A 6881-nucleotide genomic window follows, 5' to 3' on the forward strand; every position below is an offset into this window, starting at 1 on the left:
GCTTGGCATGGTTTTTGTGTGTCAAAATGCCAGTCTGGCAGGAGCGGCTGGCCCCATGCTGTCTAGCACTGAGATACAATTGGATTTATTCTAGGAGCTGCTAGTCTAGAGGAGGATATTATTCCATCTAATCAGGCATTTTGCTAGTAGCACTGGGCCATTCTAGAAAAAAGCTGCTTATGCTCCCCCAAAATTCAGCTTTCTGATGAAAAGTGGAGAATTCCTTCCTGACCCTTATGTGATCACTCTCTCAGACCCTGAAGCATGAGATCTGATTTGTTGAAATTTTGTAAAAGGATCAGATATTCTGGATGGAAAATGGCAACAAAGATGCTTTCAAACTTCTAGTAATCAGCTGCTCAATGCAGTGTTGAACTGACCTGCCTGTTATCTGGCTGTGTTGGTGTCTAGGTTTAGCTGCATCGCATGTGCTTGCCTGACATCCCTCACAATCTACGCAATTCTTTTTTTCCTTTTTCAATTAATTCTTAGAGCTGTTTTTTATATCGTCCAATATTTGTTCGTTGCTCAATGTGAGATTAAGGTCATGCAACTTCTCTATCTCAGTTGATGGCATTTTCATCTGGAGATTTAGGGGCAAATTCTGCTCTCGGTTATATAGGTATAAATCTTCAGTGGAGTGACTCTGGATTTACACCAATGTAACTGTCAGCAGAATCTGACCTTTCAAGACTGTCATTTAAGTGGGTTTGGGAGAACTACATTTCATTATTTTTTTAAAGTCATGTTTCTCAGTGATGCATCCTGAACCTCAGATTTTGGATCCAGATCAGAATATTTCCATGCGTCATGGTTTAGTTTTTGCAGTATTTTTGGGGAGACTTTAAAATAATTTTGATTCCTCCACTTTTGTTAATTTAAGCTTTGATGCTAGCGGGAAATAAACTCCGATGCTGGTTATTTAGTCAAAATGTAATGACTGTAGAAGACTAGGTGAATCAATAGAATCTTAATACTTGATTAAAATCCTTAATATTTAATTTTTAAGCCTCCTGGAACAGTAAAGTGTTGGCCGGAACCTACCCCCCTTCCCATTAACCCTCAAGTGATATTTTGAAAAAAAATGTAGTGGCTTTCTTGTACATTTCAATTAATGATCCATTTCCATCCCCTCCCTCCCATCTGTGTTTGGGTTGGGGGAAGAAACTGACAAGTGCCGCCACTTACTAATTAAAATCTAATCCTTCCAAGCCTACTTTTAAGTTTTCATCAGGCAAAAAGCCTGCAGGCCAGTGGAAAATGGGTGGTGGGGGGGAAGGGAGGTGTGGGGAGTTGCTATAATGGATACTTGCCTTCTGGGAATGAGACATATGGTCAGGTCAAGGCGTGCTAACTGGTGCGTGTGTGTGCGTGCGCTGGTTGGCTTATGTTCTCATTGTGATTTGTTACGACCGCAGTGCGGTCAGCGTCTAGAATGCTGCACGGGAGGTGAACTGGGCTTGAACCAACCACAGGTCTCTGCCCCACAGGGGATGCAGTGGGGTAAATAAGATCTGGCTGATGGACACCAAAGCAGACAAGGTTGCGATACTGACGTGTCTGTGTGAATAGGTCTCAGTAAAGTCCAAGGGGGAGCCCTGCCACTCACCTCAGTGGGCCCAGAGGGTACTTGGGCTGTGCGTCCACAGAAGCTTCTGCCTTGTGCTATTGGATCATTGGTTTAATAAGGAAAAATAGGCTGATTAAAGCCCTCTTTCCCTCTCTTTCTTTCCCTCCCCCTTTTTTTCCAGTGGCAGATTTGGCTGGGGCGAGCGTTACTCCTGTTCTGTGTATGGCACTGGTAGAATTCACTGTGAAAACACACTATCAGTGAATTACCATAGGGCCATAAACAGAGCAGAGAAAGAACCACAAGACCCACTACCCTCCTTGTCTGTGTGTGCACCTTCCCGCCCGAACACCTCCAATCCCAGTCCCTGCTACCAAGGGGGCTTCCAGGGAAAACCACCAGAGCATGGAGGGTCTGTGGAAAGTCCACATGCAATACCCTAGTCATCAGTTTGGCCCAAGATCTCTCTTCCTGGCGGTTTCCAGGAAAGGATCGGCTCAGGAGGGTGCATGCGTGTTGGGGTCAGAGTCCAGGGAGGAATGGGAAGGGATCACGTGATCGCCTCACTTGGGATCAGTATCTCTGCTTCGCCCCGTTTGGCACTAGCACATTTTTGCTTTTGTATATCTACTTTGAGCAATTATGTGTAGTGCCAATATGGGAGAAGACGGAAGTAGCAGCGCTCTGTGAGGATGGACGTGGTTGGGCTTAAAACCATGGCAGGCGCCTGCGGGCACGTCAGTTGAAGAATTAGGACTCTAAACCCCGCCCCACAAAATCGGCCATGTAATTGACGGATCGTAACCTGCAAAGGGATCTCTGTCCTTGGGAAATGCTCCAACATTCTTTGCCTCTTTTTAATTTCTCTGCAGTACGTCGTTCTACCTACTAAAACAGCAGCTCTCCTACTATGCTCTGTGGTTCAGAGTAGTGCCTGTTCTGGGAACCAAGCTGAACTGGGGTGACTTTTTCAAAACGCAAGCAGCTGTATTGGCCTGCTAAAGTACTGGCTCGAGCATGTGTACTACTGCCCTCTACTGGCTAGAACTAGAACTGTTCAACCCTGTGTGTGTCATAGGCCCACACTGCTAAGAACTACATGAGCTAAAGGCTTTCACCTATCTCAGGAAGATCTGGGCTCTTGCTGTGGATTTCTAAGCACCCACGTTGTCCAGCACAGGGGCCACGGAATTCCTAGGTAGTTATGGGTTTGTCCAAATGCCGCTGGTTCACACTTTCCCGTCTGTGAATAGGAAGAGGTCTCTCAAAGGGAGAGACCCAGAACAAGAGTCCTCCGGCGTATCACAGGAATACATAGACGGCTGTCAGTGTATGGGCCTGCAAAGGCAAAGAGTCAGAAGATAATAAGAATGAACCAAAGTAGAGCAAGTTGTGTCTAGCACGAGGACTTTGCCTTAGGGTTGCTGATAACAGTAGGTCGGGTAGTTGGCTTGCCTGCCAGCGCCGCTGTCTATAAAATTATGGGCTAAACTGGCCACAGGCCAGTGGTTTTTGATTTGTGCAAATGGCTCCCGCTAACTTCTGAGCAATCGGTGCAGAAGAGAGAACAGGCCTGAAGGCTCTCCTCACTCTCTTGAGGGCAGCGCTCTGCCAAAGGCTTCTTTCTGTCCCAAGGCAGCAATGAACTCCTGGGTTGCGCAATTAACCCAAATAGCCGACAGGACAAGGTGATGGAGGGGTGGTGGAATCTCATTGCTGAAGACTCCTGCTCCATGCTTCAGGGCTTATGCCAACCCTGGACAATTGAGGGTTAAGAAGAAACCTTCCTGTAGGAGGGTTATCCCATAATTGCCTAGTGCAGAGTTCCTTGCACCTTCCTCTGGAGCAGCAGGTACCAGCCATGACTGGAGGCAGGATACTGGGCGAGATGGACCACTCGTCTGGCCCAGTATGGTAATTCCCATGTTCCTAAGGCACTCAGGGTTACCAGTGGCTAGGGATGGCTTAAGGATAATAGGATAGCTAATGATTTCATGCACAGCGTACTCCTGCCAGGGCACAAGGCAATTGACTAGAGGTCGTTTCCTTCCAGCCTAAATAATTCATGACCAGGTGCAAGTTGGCAGACGTCCCTCCGACAGACAGCTCGCTGGTGCTGCTCAATCTGTCGCCTCTCTGGTTCGAGGTTCCTGGAGATGCCGCAGGAGGAGAGAGGGAGGTGGTCCAGGCTGCAGCGCCGTCTGCAAGCTGGCAATCCTCTCCACCAGCCAGCTCCAAGGGAGAACGGCACCGAGTTGTGTCTCTTGTCTCTCGGTGCTGGGCCGAGGGAAGGTCTCGGAGCTGAGCGAGTGGGCGAGGCTCCGGCCAGATGAGTCAGAAGAGATGCTGGTGGGTTGAGAGGCAATCACTAGGAGATGGGGCAGGGGGTTGTCAGGCTCTGCTAGTGCGGGAGCGTGCCCGTTTGTCAATGCGTTTCACAGACCAGGGAAGCTCCTGGATTCTGAGGTGCTGGCACGGCTAGAAGCAGGTTTCTGCATCCGCATAAGGCCAGGAGGCTGCAGCCTCTTCTTTCCAATGCCACAGTCTCTGTTGCCTCCAGACTGGGTCACTGCACTGCTGTGAATGCCCCCCGCCTTACTAGCGCTAGCATGGAGAGCCCATGACACCCCTTCTCCAAAGTCGGCCCGGCTCCCAGGCCCCTTGCGAGTGCAATCTGAGGTGCTGATCGTCAGCTCTGGAGCCCTGCCTGCCTCTCCACCTGTGGAGAAACGCAGCAGGTGAGACCGGCTGGGGCAGCCTGTAGCACTTAGGGGACTGGTGGCCGGGTGTTCTTGGTGGAGGGTGCTCGGCTCCGGAAGGTCTCCCTCCATGCAGGTCCGGCCGTGCTCAGTCTTGATGGCGCCTCTAGCTGATGTGGTCAGTAGGATGAGTTTTGTTCCCTACATGCTCAGAGATGCCGTGACGGGAGCACTTGTTTATGCTCTTAAACCAAAGGGTCCTGGTCTAAATGCCAGTCTCCCGCCCCTCCCCCGTCATCACCCCTGTCTCCACCGACTGCACGGAGTCAGAAAGGGGGGCAAAGAATGAGACAGGTGATACCACAGGGGCTCCTGTTCCACGGATCAGACGCGTTCAGGATAAAGGTTAAGGGCCTGACCTGCTGCCCCATTACACCAGTTTGGGGCCAGCGTAACTCTTGATTTTGGTGTAGAAGTGGGGTAACGAAGTAGCCAATCGGGCCCTAAGATTTATAAATGATCCTTCCACTAACGGAGTTTATCCTGCAAATGTCTAGAAACTCTATCACCCCCCAGAAAACCTGCACCAAACAAATGCGCTTGTATAGTTACCGGTACAGAGCCCCAGTGCCATGTGACGTGGGGCGCACACATCAAATCCGAGGGGAATCCCCTCCCTAACCACAAAGGGCCCAACCTTCTGCTCCATGTAGTCCAGGAGGAGTTCAGTCCCAACCGCTAAGGCAATAACAGACCCTGAATTTGCTATCCGATTATTTACCTTGCACAGGGCTTAGTATATTTCTTTATTGTCTTATCCTGTCAACATATGATTAAGGGATGGGGCCGGGTGTTTGGGAGATCAGGGGCTATTCCTGGCTCTCACACAGATTCCCTGTGTGACCTTGGGCCAGTCACTTAATCTGTCCATGCCTCGGTTTCTCCTCCGTCATAAAGAGGGCATAATACTGATTAGCTCACAGAGGTGCTGCGAAGGGGGAAAGACCCCAGACAATTCTCATTTTTCTTCTTGCGCTATGGAAACGAAATCCCTGTGTTATAATGTGGGTTTCCAAGGAGAAGGTAGAATTCTTATGACCTAGCGCCTGATTCTCTCCATTGCCTGTGGCAGCATTTTACTCCAACCTTGCACTGGTATGTGAAGTGTCTGCAGACGGTGCTGGGCAGTGGAGAATAAGATGTCTAGACTTCCACGGTTAGCAAAAATGTGGCTCCGCTCCGAACGGTAGGAGGGCAGAGCTAAAACATTTTTTTTTGACATGACATTTTTCACAAGAAAATTGCCCTTTTCAGTTTGTCATCTTCCCCCCTCCCCGACCCCCCCTAGGCTTTTCCCCTCCCCGCCCCATTTTTGACAACCAAAAAAAATTTCAGGCTTTGATTAAAAAAACCTGAAAAATTTTGTTTGAACAAAATAAACAAACAAAAGGCGCTGCTGCCCGAACGACCCCTGGGAAGTGTAACAGATTCACAATGTGGCTATTGAAATTTCAAGGATAGTGGCCCATTTGCCCAGCACTAAACCAAACTCACGTCAGGCTTAGCCACAAGGAGAAGTTCTATCAGTATCCGCTAGGAAGTGAATTGAAACAGAGCTTCCCATGTGGACACTCTTATTCCAGTATAATAAGCATCCCTGTGTCCAGATTAGTTTATGCCGCTTTGGAAGTGGTTTAAGCTAAGCCCCCGAAAAGCTACTCTTGTATCAGAATAAGTGTCCACACGGGGCGTTATGCTAGCGATAGCAGTTTAGCTATTCTGTGACAACTGGGCGGGGGAACTCCCATGTAGACACGCCCTTAGAGGCGGGGGAATCCCACAGGAAATTTTCCCCCAGCGTTCGCTCAGATCTTTTCACGAACTGGTGAACCCTGCACTTGTTCCCTTTTTGCATTCACTTTCCGTGAACGTCTGCGTGACCCTTCCTGGCACGAGTGTTCACTGAAGGCCAGTGTCGAAGTGCAAATGATCCTGGAGCCAGAATGTTAGAATGGCTCTCAACTCTTGCCCAATCAGGAAAGGGAAACAATACCATGGGACTGAGCTGACCAATCACAACTCCCGTATCCAAGGCTTGTGGCGCTCAAAAGTAAAACAAATTTACGAAAAGTGGATTGAATATAATCCAGTCTTCCACTGTGCTGTTCACATGGTGGTGGGGCCCAGTCCTGCCAGGGAGCCCCTAGGCATTTCTGCAACGTAAATAATTATATCACACGCACAAAAAACCCTTAAGGTTGCAAAGTCAATCACTCGTCAGTTAGGAAATGCAGGGCCGAGGTTACTCATGCAACAACGTAACAGCATGATCCAGTCTGTGATTATCTGATCACACGCTGCTTTCCCACAGAGCCCTGGCCTCATTCAGTGCACAGGATGGGTGGCGCTCACTGAACGGATGGGCGGATGATGGGTGGAGCTCACTGAACGGATGGGCGGATGATGGGTGGAGCTCACTGAACGAGCCGTTATTTGGTATTTTGTTTTCGCTTTGTCCTTCCGTGAATTATTCATTTCCCCCTGGGCTCCTCGCTGGCACTCATCACCTGGCGTATCCGAGTGCTTCCCGGGCGCTAATGGATTAATTTTCA

This window comes from Mauremys reevesii, linkage group 1 (assembly GCF_016161935.1).
Source record: "Mauremys reevesii isolate NIE-2019 linkage group 1, ASM1616193v1, whole genome shotgun sequence".
NCBI classification, from domain to species: domain Eukaryota; kingdom Metazoa; phylum Chordata; order Testudines; family Geoemydidae; genus Mauremys; species Mauremys reevesii.